Consider the following 13,584-nt stretch of genomic DNA (forward strand, 5'->3'; position numbering starts at 1 on the left):
CCTCCTCCTTCTTCTTCTTCTTCTTCTTCTTCTTCTTCTTCTTCTTCTTCTTCTTCTTCTTCTTCTTCTTCTTCTTCTTCTTCTTCTCCTGTGATTGCTATACAACATATGTCTGCCTTGACTTATACATCCATAACTTTTATATGTCTTCAATATTTTTCTGGTATATTTATGTTACATAAATACCTTCATATTTCATTTTCTATTTTCCCCTTTTCTTATTTAGTTTTCAAACCTCTAGAGGTCTGCACATACTCAAATGATCCAAAAGCTATACAATTTTTTTCCACAATGTTTGAAATAAGAGAATTGATGTTTTCTTCTCTTATAAATTCAAACAGCTTAATAATAATAGCTGATTTTAACGTATTGCACTGACTTCTATTATGCATAAAAATATTAACAACTGGTTCAAAATGTTTTTCTTAATCATGTAAAGATTGTAAATTTCATCTTTAAGGTCAATCATCTTTCTCATAAATTGCTCAGCACAAAAAATTAGAAATGTATGCTTTCAACTCACCAGTACCAAGATTCTGCTGAGCAAGTTGTTCCTCAAGATATCACTTTTTTGTACATTGAGTGGCATTGCACACAAAATGTGACTATTTATAAAGCTACACCAAGGAATTGTGCATTTTGATAATTATCAGGACAGATGTTAGCACTATTTTTTTTGCTGTCATTTTCTACTCTGATGGACAAAATTGGTGCTATGAGTTTTCTCATGCACAGTGCATAGAAGAATTTTGGAAATTTCCTTCTTTCACATGTATATTTCCTGGATCAAGAAGAACTGTTATCCAAATGATGACTCATGAAAATTCAGGATCAGAATCACAGATCTCTTTTTTATCATTATATAAATGACAAGGTCATCATTATCTTCACTGTCCTGAGTTTCTACCATTAGATACTCTTAGACAAGGAATAGACTATATTCTACTAGATGAGAAAATATTTCTAGAGCAGCTATTTGTATTTGATAGTTATGCATGTGCAATACAACCTTCAGAACACTCATTATTTCTACCTTTATCAATGTTTTCAGTAATGCATTTTCTTTTGAGAGTGTAATATCTTAGCAAATGCACAGAATTTCATCAAAAATAATAACAATTCATGCAGTCTTTCATCACATACAGTATTATCTCTCTTTTTTTTAAGGGATAGAGAGATGTTTATTCATAAAGATAAGGTACTGCTCTGACAGAAGAATTGAGATGTCCCCAGAACCATGTCAGGTGGCCTGTAGTTCCAGGTCCAAGGAGTCTGACACTGTCTTCTAACATTTACAGGCACCTGCATTCATGTGTATATACTGCCACACAGACATACACATCATCATCATCATAAAACATTAAAGCATAAAACATACAATGGAGGAAGAAAATATACTTAGAACCTGGTACAAATTTAATTTTCTCATTATCATTACATCGAACGTGTTTTGAAAAAGCAAAAGACAAAATTCCCAATAGTGAGGAACCAAAGCATGAGATGAATCATACAGATGTAGAGATTGATGTACTATATGCATCATAATAGTTATCAACTCTTCTATGGTAGTTACATCAATAAGAACATTTTGGAGCAATTTTTCTCCATCCTAGATGATCTTTTTCTACAAGCAATAGAGAACAAGAAAATTAAATCATATTTAATGTGTTTTAAAAGAGAATTTGGAGGTAGTTGGTGCTAGGATTAATTCAACCAAATGATGTCAGGACATTTAGTGGGCTTCTGTGGAATTATTTTTGCTTTTCCCTTGTGGTCAACTGAGCAAAAAATTGGAGCAAAAAAAATTCATCTTCTTGCAGCATGGTAATCATTTCACCATGGTGAAAAAAATAATCTTGGTAAGATCAGAGAGACAATTCTCCTCATATATGGATGCTGTAGGCAACACAATATCATGAATATATTGCATTCTGTAGGTCTAGTGTATGTTTTGCCTAATTGGGAGAGTGGTACTAGTTTACTTTCCTTGAATTGCACAGTTTAAGTAAATAATTCCCTGTGTCACTTTGGCTGATCCAAAGCAGGGCCATATTCTAGGCATCCTACCACATCCATGATTAATTTGCCAGAAAACATGATGTTAAACAAACATGTATCATCGAGAAAACAGATTCCTTTAATTATGCTATTCAAATAGCATAAGACTTCCATGTTAGGATGCTTTTCACAAGTGTGGAAGAGCTGTAGCAATCTTTTTAATGCAACCTTCATTTTCCAAGACCAGCCCCAGATTTCCTTGTGGCTTGGAATTTTAATGATACAAGGAAATAAATTTGCAGTGTTTTTAACTGTATGTAGTTCATAGTTTGACATCTCAACCAGATTGTAGATTGGCCGCAGTTCTTCAAAACTTTCTAGGTCACCAGTAAGTTCTGTGATTTTTACATTGATATCTTTACCTTGAACTTGACAGATACCTTCCCAGATCTCTTGAACAATTTGGTTCCTGGAAATTTATTGCCATGTCATGGTTCTTAGCTTCAGACCAAATGATTACATTCCCTTATTGTTTCTGATAGGGCATGTTAGGATGTATCTTTTACTCAGTAATCAGTGAGCCATCTGATTAAGAGTGAACAAGCAGGCACACACCTTGAAGCCTGTCAATGTATTTGGATGAAATTTGTCCTATGCCTATGTCTTTCCACTGTTTTTCTTCCATCATGACATAGACTTTTACACTATTTAGTTTATATTCCACGTTGATCTCTGTCCTTGCCTTGCTACATCATGTTCTTGTACAGACCTCAGCATTTTGTACTGTGGCCAGAAATCACTATCCTCCCCATGTCTACCCCTTCCCCCCTGGCCAAAAATATTGCTGTGGTTGCATTTCTGAAAAATCATAAGAGAACAGACTGCTGGAGATTAAATGAATGGCAGAGAATAAGTGATGGCCCAAATTCATTAAGATTATTGGGGGAGAAGGCTCTGATACTTCTCAATCCTACCTTATCTACCAACAATACACATTTCTCTGGAGTAATTGAGTCTCTATAACTGCCTTAGTTTTGGCAGAATCTTGTGATTCACTCAAGATTCTTCCTAAAATGAATATGCTTATGTAACCAATACTGTTAAAGGGACCTGCCTCCCCTACCATCAAAATAGAACCCTAGAAAATATACTATGTGTTTTCTATAACGTTTCATTTCTCAGAAATATTTTCATTCATCAGATATGTGGTGCTTAGGTCCTTAAGCAAAAGGAAGTTTTTGTTTGTTTGCTTGTTTTATTTTTATTTTATTTGTTTTTTTTTCTTTTCTTTGAGACAGTGTTTCTCTGTGTAGCCCTAGCTGTCCTGGAACTCACTCTGTAGACCAGACTGGCCTCTAACTCAGAAATCTGCCTGCCTCTGCTTCCCAAGTGCTGGGATTAAAGGCGTGCGCCACCACGGCCCGGCTAGCAAAAGGAAATTTAATCACCAAAATTTTGGCCAAGTCTACACTTCATATTATATACCAATGAAGGCTGGGGCACCTAAGCAAACATATGCTGCAGGATTTTCCATGTCCAATCACATTAGGGCAGTGGGAGGCTTGTGATTGTACAGGAGAAGGGAAGAGCAAGGAATGGAGGAGACAGAGATGGGTCTGAGGAGGAGAAGGAAAAGCAGAATGGAGGCTGATGTGGTGTTATCAAAAAGTTAGAGTAACTGTGTAACAACCATCCATTGGTCGGAACACAGGATCCCCCATGAAGGAGCTAGAGAAAGTATTCAAGGAGCTGAAGGCATTTGCAGCCTCTTAAGAGGAGCAACAATATGAACTAACCAGTACTCCCAGAGCTCCCTGTGACTAAACCACAAATAAAGAAAATATATGGTGGGACTCATGTCTCTAGCTGCATATGTAGCAGAGGATGGCTTAGTGGGTCATCAATGGAAGGAAAGACCCTTGGTCCTGTGAAGGTTCTATGCCCCAATAAAGGGGAATGTCAGGGCCAGAAAGCAGAAGTGGGTTGGTTGGGGGAGCAAGGGATTCAAGAGGATAGGGGATTTTCGAAGTGGAAGCTAGGAAAAGGGATACCATTTGAAATGTAAATAAAGAAAATACCTTATAAAAATCCAAAGAAAGAATAATTGTTTTAAAGCTTTATTATTATCATTTGGCTCTGAAATTATTATATTGGCATTTTGTACACTGTGTTATTGTTAATATGTAAATCTGACTGGCTAATTAAGCATTAAGAGTCTTGATTCTACCGGGTAATTAGATGTTGAGATGGCTAATCAGGGGGACTTCAGGCATTGCATGAAAGCTAGAGGAACTTGTGGGCCCCATCCAAGAGATGGCCTGTTGGGGATCATGTAGGTCTAGCAGGGCTCGCGAGTTGGTGGGCTGAGAGACAGAGTGAGTGAGATCACCTGGTACAGTGGCAAGCTCTAGATATTTCCAGCAACAAAGATACATCATCTACAGACAAGATGCAATTCCCAGAGTCTGAAAAATATAATTGGGTTTCTTCACAAGACATACTCTTGTGCATCTTGTACTCTGTATCACATTTTCTACTATGTATTAAAGGAAGATCTTTTTCTGAAAGGGAAAATGTTAGCTCCATCATTCCATTCTGTTTAGCCTTAAGTTTCAGTACTCAGTGGGCAAAATATTTCATTTGCCTAATCATGAGATTGTGAATTGACATATTTAAAATATTTCATTTTTCCTGATTATTCTTTTCTTATAACTCTATGCTGTCTTGAACTTGATAAAGTTATTTCTATGTTTCATTCTGGCCATCATAAGTCAAATGTCCAACTCAAACAGAGACCCTCTATTCAACCACAGGCCACAGAGGCTACAATACCAGAGAGGAATGAAAATCAAGAACATAATGTCCCAACTAAAAATTAAAAAAAATAAAAAACAGAAACAAAATAAGCCAAAACAAAATTCAGAAATTGGCACCTAGGACAATTATCACCACAAACCCATTTGTCTAGACTCCAGTCTAAGAACACAATCATATAACATGCCAGCACTAGAGCCCAGATATCCTACTATATCAACTCTTCAATATTCCAACTCAGCTAAAGAACAATAATGTATCATTAAAATCAACTTTATGAAGATGATAGAGGTCTTTAAAGAGTAAATGTATAAATTCTTATTAGAAATCAAGGTAAAAACAAAGAAACAATAGAAAGGAATGAATAAATTTCTCAAAGAAAGTGAGAGAAACATAAACAATGAGAGGATATGGATAATTTCTTAAAGAAATCCAAGAATAAAGCAAAGAGTTGAAGAAAACAAATAAAACCATTCAAGACCTGAAAATGAAATCTGAAGCAATAAAGAAAAAAACACAAATAGGGAATTGTAGAAATGAAAAGGTTTAGGAAAATGATCAGGACCTATATATTCAAGCATCACCAGCAGAATACAAGAGACAGGACAAAGAATCTCAGGCATTGAAGATACAATAGATAAAATGAACATGTCAAAGAAAATGCTAATCTAAAAAAATTCTTGACACTAAACATTCAGGAAATCTAGGACATTATGCAAGGAATATAGGAGTAAAGGAAACAGAAGATTCACAACTCAAAGGCCAATGAAACATTTTGATGAAGTCATAGAAGTAAATTTTCCTAACCTAAAGTAGGAAATACCTATAAAATTACAAGAAGCTTACAGAACACCAAATAGATTGGAGCAGAACAGGGTGTCTCTTAAGCATATAATAAGCAAAACACTAAACATAGAGATAAAGGAATAATAGAAGATGCAAGACTAGATTAACAAAAATTATGCAAAAACCAAGATCCATCTTTCTACTATATGCAAGATATGCAACTCAATATCAAAGATAGACATTATCTTAGTGATGAGGTTTGGAAAAAGATTTCCCATTCAAATGAACCTATGAAATAAGTTGATGCAGCCCTTATAATATCTAAAAAATAGACTTAAAAGCAAATGTTAATCAAAAGAGATGGCAAGGGCACTTTATACTCATCATGGGATAAAACCACCAAGATGATGTTTTCTTTTTTGTTTTTGTTTGTTTGTTTATTGTTTTAAAACTTTTTATTGATTTTATTGAACTTTTAAATTTTTTCTATTAGATACTTTATTTACATTTCAAATTTTATCTCCTTTCCTCATTTCCCCTCAGAGTGCACTCTCCCCTCAATCACATCCTCTCTCCCCCTGCTCACTAACCCACCCACTCCCACTTCCCTGTCCTGGCATTCCCCTACACGGGGGCATTGAGCCTTCACAAGACCAAAGGCCTCTCCTCTCATTTATATCCTAAAAGACCACCCCCTGCTACATAGGCAGCCCACCTTGATTCCCTCCTTGTGTACTCCTTGGTTGGTGGTTTAGTCCCTGGAAGTTCTGAGGGTACTGTTTGGTTCATATTGTTGTTCCTCCTATGGGACTACAAACCCTATCAACTCCTTGGGTCCTTTCTCTAGCTCCTCCATTGAGGATCCTGTGCTCAGTCCAATGGATGAATTCTATGGCCAAAACACAAGGGTACCCACATTTGTGAAGGAAACACTGCTAAACTTATTCTCATATTGTCACTCACACACTGATAGGTGAAAACTTTGATACCCTACTCTTATCAATGGAGAGGTAACCCAGGCAAAGCCTAAGTAGAAAAATACTGGAGCTAACAGATATTATAAACAAAATAAACTTAATAGATATCTACAGAACATTTCACCCAAACACAAAAGAATATTCCTTCTTCTCAGCACCTCACAGAACATTTCCCAAAACTGACCACATACTCAGTCACAAAAGTCTCAAGAGAAACAAGAAAATAATCCTCTACATCTTATCTGACTTCCATGGTTTAAAGCTGAATTTAAATAAATAAATAAATAAATAAATAAATAAATAAATAAATAACAGAAAGTCTATGAACTCATGTTACCTGGGCAATCATGTACTGAATGACTATGTCAAAAGTCAGAAATTAAGAAAGAAATGAAAGATTTCCTAAAATTCAAAGACAAGGAATGTACCACATACCCAAACTTTTGGCACACAGTGAAAACAGTGCTAGTAGGTAAGTTCATAGCACAAATTGCCTACATAAAGAAATTGGAGAGATCTCATACAATCAAATTAATGCCATGCCTGAAAGCTGTAGAATAGAAGTAAGCTCATGCAAGGAGAATAAATGGTAGGAAGTAATAAATCTGCGTGTTGAAATCAATGAAATGGAAACAAAGAGAATACACAGAATCAATGAAATACAGAGTTTGTTCTTTGGGAAATTGATAAGATAGAATAATTCTTATCCAAACTAACTAAATATCAGAAAGAAGAAGACTGTCCAAGTCAACAAAGTCAGAAACAAAAAGGGATCATATAGCAAAGACACTGAGGAAATACAAAGAACCATTAGATCATACTTTAAAAAATGGTGTTCTAACCACTCTGCCCATCTTCGTCAGACCTCGGGAACCTGAAAAATGCAGATAAGCTTCCCTTCCCCATCTGCCTGGCCTCCTTGCTGGCTGAGTTCTGTAGGGCAAGCTAAGCTGCCTTGAGCATCCTGCTTTCACAGGGGGACCTCCATTCTCCTGCAACCTTTCCTCCCAACTTCATCAGACCTGCAGATCCTAAAGAGTAAAGGTAAGCTTCCCTCCCCCTACCCATCATCCCTTCTAAATGAATATTCTTGGGCAAACCAAGTGGCTCTGAGCAGCCTCTTATCCCAGGGGGGGCTCCACTCACCTGCCACATTTCTGTACTTCTTTATTGTACCCGAGGTTCCTGAAACATACAGACCTGTAACTCAAGAACCACACAGACCTGCAGATCATGAACCCTAAAGACCTGTTGAACTGGTACCATACACACAAAGATAACCATCACAGGCCTGCCACACCAGGACCATAGAGGATTACCACTTCCCAATACATACTACAACAGGAACATCCAGGGACCAAAGCCATTCACACGGCTAAAGGCCCTCAAAAGCACATAATCAACATAACCAGAGCAATATGACATCTTCAGAGCACAGGTATCTTTTTGAAGCCACCTCTGTATATCCTAACACAACCAAAGCACAAGGAAATGATGTTAACTCCAATCTTACAATGTTGATATAGGCCTTCAAAGAAAAAAAATGGATAAATCCTTTAAAGATATACAGGAAACCAGCTGATATGAGGACCCCAGCACACATAAAGTAGAGGACTTCTGGATCTGTGTTCATTCAGAGATGATGCACCTAACCCTCAAGAGACTGGAGGCCCCAGGAAGTTTAAAGGGCAGGTGGGGTGGGGGGTAGGGGCATCCCCGTGGAGACAGGAAGCAGTGGGAGGGTGGATGGAGGGCAGGGAATGGAATATAGAATTAAAAAATAAATTAAAAATTAAAAACTGTTTCAACAAAAACAATGAAGGATGCTAAGTGTTTCCCCCCCACCCCCTAAAAAAGATATACAGGAAAATGCAATCAATCATGTTGAGGTCTTTAAAGAGGAAACAAATAAATCCATAAAGGAAAATACAAGTAGATAAATACCTAAATAAATAAATACTGTGCAAGTCCTCAAAGTGAAAATAGAACCAATAATAAAAACACAAACAAAGGTAATTCTAGAGATGGAAAACCTAGGGAAGAGAACAAGTAAAACAGATGCAAGTATTGCCAATGGAATACAGAAGGTGGAAGAGAGAATCTCAGGCATAGAAGATACAAAGAAAGATATTGATCCATTTGTCAAAGAAAATGTTAAATCTACACATTTCCTAACCAAAAAAAAAAAAAAAGAAAAGAAAAATATCCAGAAAATCCGGGATACATAGGAAGACCAACCCTAATGATAATAGGAATAAAGTAAGGAGAAGATTCCCAGCACAAAGGCTCAGAAAATATTTTTGATTAAGTAATACAAAATTTTCCTAACCTAAATTAGGACATCCCTATTAATGTACAAGAAACTTGTACCAATTAGACAAAACCAGAAAAGAACATCCTCCCACCACATTATAATAATAAAAAAAGAAGAGCTAAGACAGAGTATTAAAAACAGCAAAGGAAAAAAGACAAGGTACACCCTAATTTGTTATTGCTGTCCCTTATTAGAATAGAATAACAGAATTAATAGAATAATTGAATTAGTTTTGTTATCACATTTGTATGTGTCATAGGATAAAAATATTAAAAATGGGTTGATAATATGTAGTCATTCCTAAATCCTAGTTTGGTTGTCTTCACCTATCTCATTTTAAGCCCCTGGACCAGATTCACAAATTCTTCTGATTTTGAAAATAATTTTATACATCCTGTCACAATTATTTATAACGCTATTTTTTCTAGCAATATTATATATATTGAATGCCAAAATCTACCATATGTTAAATTCAATTGAAATATTCCCTTTGGTTCAAGAAGATACTTGCTGCAGCTTATATGATCCAGAAGGACCCAGTTCAAGTACTATCATTGTTTCTACACTGGAGAAACAATTGTATTATGTACCAGCAAACAGTCTGAATAGTTATCCTGCATGCTTTTCAAACACTTGTGAAATTTTTTTGTTATTTCAAAATTCTATTGTTGTATTTATTGTTTTACTTACATGTCTTTCTTTTAATTTTACTGTGTTTTGAAACTTTACATTCATGTATTTTGTCCTGACAACGTTTAAAACCTCACTACTTTATTGAAAATAAACATAGACTAATATCTGTTGAGCAATATTAATAAATAAGTTATTCTATTATTACTATTCTTAAAACAGTAACTAAGAACAATAGCAATAGATGTAAGTTTTATTAATTTCCAGCATTATTATTAGCAATTTTATAAATGTACTAGGATTAAGGCCTGGATAGATGGCTCAGTGATTAAGAGCACTATCTGCTCTTCTACAGGTCCACAGTTTAATTTCCATCTGTAATGGGACCTATTGCTCTCTTCTGGTGTATTTGAAGACAGTGTACTCACATACATAAAAAAAAAATAAATCTTTAAAAATACTATGATTAGTACCCACCTAATGGATTTATTAAAATAAAAATAGTTCATTAAAAAATACTTTGAAAATTCCAGACTGTTAGCCAAATAAATAATGAATTCTCTCTGACTTGATACTGACATGGAAGTAAAACATATAGAAACCTTAACAGACAATTTGTTATAATAACTAAAATCGACCTTCACTCTCTGTGATCTATCATGATTCTTATTCTGAATAAAAACTAAGGTTATTGTTTGTTAGAGTGACTAAAATGTCAAAATCTCTGGTAAATATAACTATTAGTGGGGAGCTTTATCAGAAAATATGTGTCACTTAGAATATATTGAAAACTGTACTGTGTTGCAGTGTGGGTTTTTTTTTTTTTGAGTCTATATAGTATATTTATTTTGTACCAATTCACTTTATTATTACATATCAGATATTAAGTAAATACCGTTGTATACATAAGTCAGAATTTTAAATGTAGAAAAGGAGCAAAAGAATGACATGGACACCTTGAATTTAAAATGTTGTACTAATCAGTATGAATTATATACTAAATCTATGTTGTGTGTAAGATTGTCTGGTAGGATATAGAGAAGAGAGATATTTCATACTATAAAATAGAGTATTAGGGAAAAAAAGCAGAAATGAGATTGTAAAAGGACCATGATTCTGGAGCATCTAAAAGATTAATTCCACATGTAACCATGTTGGAACCATGTAAATTAAAAGTTACCATGATCATCAAACTAATATACATTAATTAAAATAGTAAATGTAATAATTTTATCTGCAAAATAAAGATAGAAAACCTTTGTATAATAAGCTAAGATCATCATGATTTAAGCCCTGTCTATTTATAATTCATGTTATTACTCAAACACTTAACTGTGTATATTTCTTTTGTAACCAGCACTGTTTTTGTTGTTGTTGTTTGATTTTGTTTTTGTTTTTTGGATTTTAGTCTTCATTTCACTTTCTGGAGTACTAACCAGGCCTGTACTTGGAATGTTCTTAGTTAATAAACATGTTTTTCTTTCCTTTTCTTTTTATTAGATATTTCTTTTATTTTCATTTCAAATGTTATCATCTCTGAAAACTCCCTATCCCCTTCCACCTCCCCCTGCTGACAAGCCCACCCACTCCCAATTCCTGGCCCTAGCATTCCTGAACACTGTGGCATAAAACCTTCACAGGACCTAGGGCCACTCCTCACATTGATAACTGACTAGGCCATCCTTTGCTGAATATGTAGCTGGAGCCATGAGTCCCACTATGTGCCCTCTTTGGTTGGTGGTTTAGTCCCCGAAAGCTCTGAGGGTACTGGTTAGTTCATATTGTTGTTCTTCCTATGAAGCTCTAAACTCCTTCAACTCCTTGGGTCTTTTCTCTAGCTCCTTCATTGGGAACCCTGTGCTCAGTCCAATGGATAGCTGTGAGCATCTCCTTCTGTATTTGTCAGGCACTAGCAGAGCTTCTCAGGAGACAGCTATATCAGGCTCCTGTCAGCAAGCTCTTGTTGGCATCCACAATAGTGTCTTTCTTGTTTTGGTGGTTGTTTATGGGATAGATGCCCAGGTGAGGAAGTCTCTGGATGGTCATTCCTTCAGTCTCTGTTTTATACTTTTTCTCTGTAACTCCTTCCATGGTGTTTTGTTACCCCTTCTAAGAAGGATCAAAGTATCCACATTTTGGTATTCCTTCTGCTTGAGTTACATTCAATGAATCCCTTTGCTGTCAATTAATGTGAAGCCTTTTCAAACTGTACACTTTCAGTCTGTAGTATTTCTTTCTTCAATGTCTCTATTCATTTAGGTAATTTATTTTCTTCTTATATAACCCAATTTAAAGAAATCTTGGCTGTCTCCTGCCTCCAATAAGTTATTCTTTATGTGTTCTTTAGCAATGTGTGTGCCTGTATGTGCATATGTGCATTTCAATATTATATATATATATATATATATATATATGTGTGTGTGTGTGTGTGTGTGTGTATGTATGTATGTATATATATGTGTGTGTATATATACATATATATTCAGTAGCATGCTATGCATATGAAAACAAGAAAGAATATTCAAAGAATGAGATTAATGTGTATATTAGATAGACATACTAGATGGACATACTAAGTTGTATGTTAAATCAAGAAAATATTTTAAAATGAATAAAGCAGAAAAAATATAAATTACTAAAACTAATTGATTTAGTAATTATGGAAAAATGGAAAATGAGTCACTATAATTTTAAATTGAAATATAGAAAGAACAAGACATAGAATATGTAAGGATAGTTTTTGTAGAAATAAGTAAAACATTTCTGTGACTAATGGAATGTTCCATCCTCAGAAAAATTAATATGAATGAATATTTTAACCAATCAGTGTAAATAAGTGAATATTTGTTTACGTTCTGTCCATCCATTCATAGTTGGTACTGCCCTAGAAGATTGCATTTGGTCTAGATACAAATGGTAAACCTCCTCAATAAAGCACTAAGAAGAAGCCCAGAGGAACTAAGTATTCCAAACAAGAAAAGATAGAAGACTGGCCATGAACAATCATTCTAGGGCATTAGTTCCATACCAATCTAATTCTGTCACCCTTCAACACAGTTCCTCATGTCGTGACCCAAACCCCTAATATTATTTTACTTTTAAATCATAACTGTAATTCTTATGCTGTTATTAATTGCAATATAAATATGTGATAATGCAGGATATCTGATGTGTGACCCAAAGAGGACCCGAACCACATGTTGAGAACCACCACTGGAGTCAGTGTTTCTCAAGTATGAAACTGCATCAAAATCCTATACAAGGTTTGATAAAATGCCACTACAGATGTTTTAATTTTTGCATCTAGGATAGGGCTTAAATTTTTGATTCTGTCTCTTTCCCCTATATTTAATCTATAAGTTTCCATTAAATAACCTACCTAGGTATTTCAGCTTATTAAGTCTACCAATACATTTTCAAATATCTATGTATATCTATTTTTTCTCTTTCTTTATTCCAGTTTTTACTGAAAAAAATTGAAATACACAATTATACAATTTGTTTACTGAACAACAAAGCATACAATTATAAATTTGAAGGAAATGTCTTACTATATAAATTTGCATATGAATACTTAAAAAGAAATATTTTATAAATTCTTAAGACAATAATCTTTGTGCAAATAATTATTTCCCATTGAATCCCACATATATTGGATTTTAATTTAATGTATGTTTTAGCACAGTCATGCTTCACTTCTAAATTTTTCCATTTTATTTTATTTTATTTTTACTTGTATTTTTTTCCTTTTTTAAAAATTAGGTATTTTCTTCATTTACATTTCCAATGCTATCCCAAAAGGTCCTCATACCCTCGCCCACACTCCACTATGCACCCACTCCCACTTCTTGGCCCTGGCGTCCCACTTTACTGAGACATATAAAGTTTGCAAGACCAATGGGCCTCTCCTTCTAATGATGGCCGACTAGGCCATCTTCTGATACATATGCAGCTAGACACGAGCTCTGGGGGGTACTGGTTAGTTCATATTGTTGTTCCACCTATAGGGTTGCAGATCCCTTTAGCTCCTTGGGTACTTTCTCTAGCTCCTCCACTGGGGGCACT

The 13,584-nt window shown here is 34.9% G+C and overlaps 1 pseudogene; it reads right to left on the reverse strand.

Moving 5' to 3' along the window:
- Positions 1–149: 149 nt before the first annotated feature.
- LOC110286278 overlaps positions 150–13,584 on the reverse strand; it is a 17,543-nt pseudogene continuing 4,108 nt past the window's right edge.

The sequence above is a fragment of the Mus caroli genome, chromosome X, assembly GCF_900094665.2.
Source record: "Mus caroli chromosome X, CAROLI_EIJ_v1.1, whole genome shotgun sequence".
Lineage (NCBI taxonomy): Eukaryota > Metazoa > Chordata > Mammalia > Rodentia > Muridae > Mus > Mus caroli.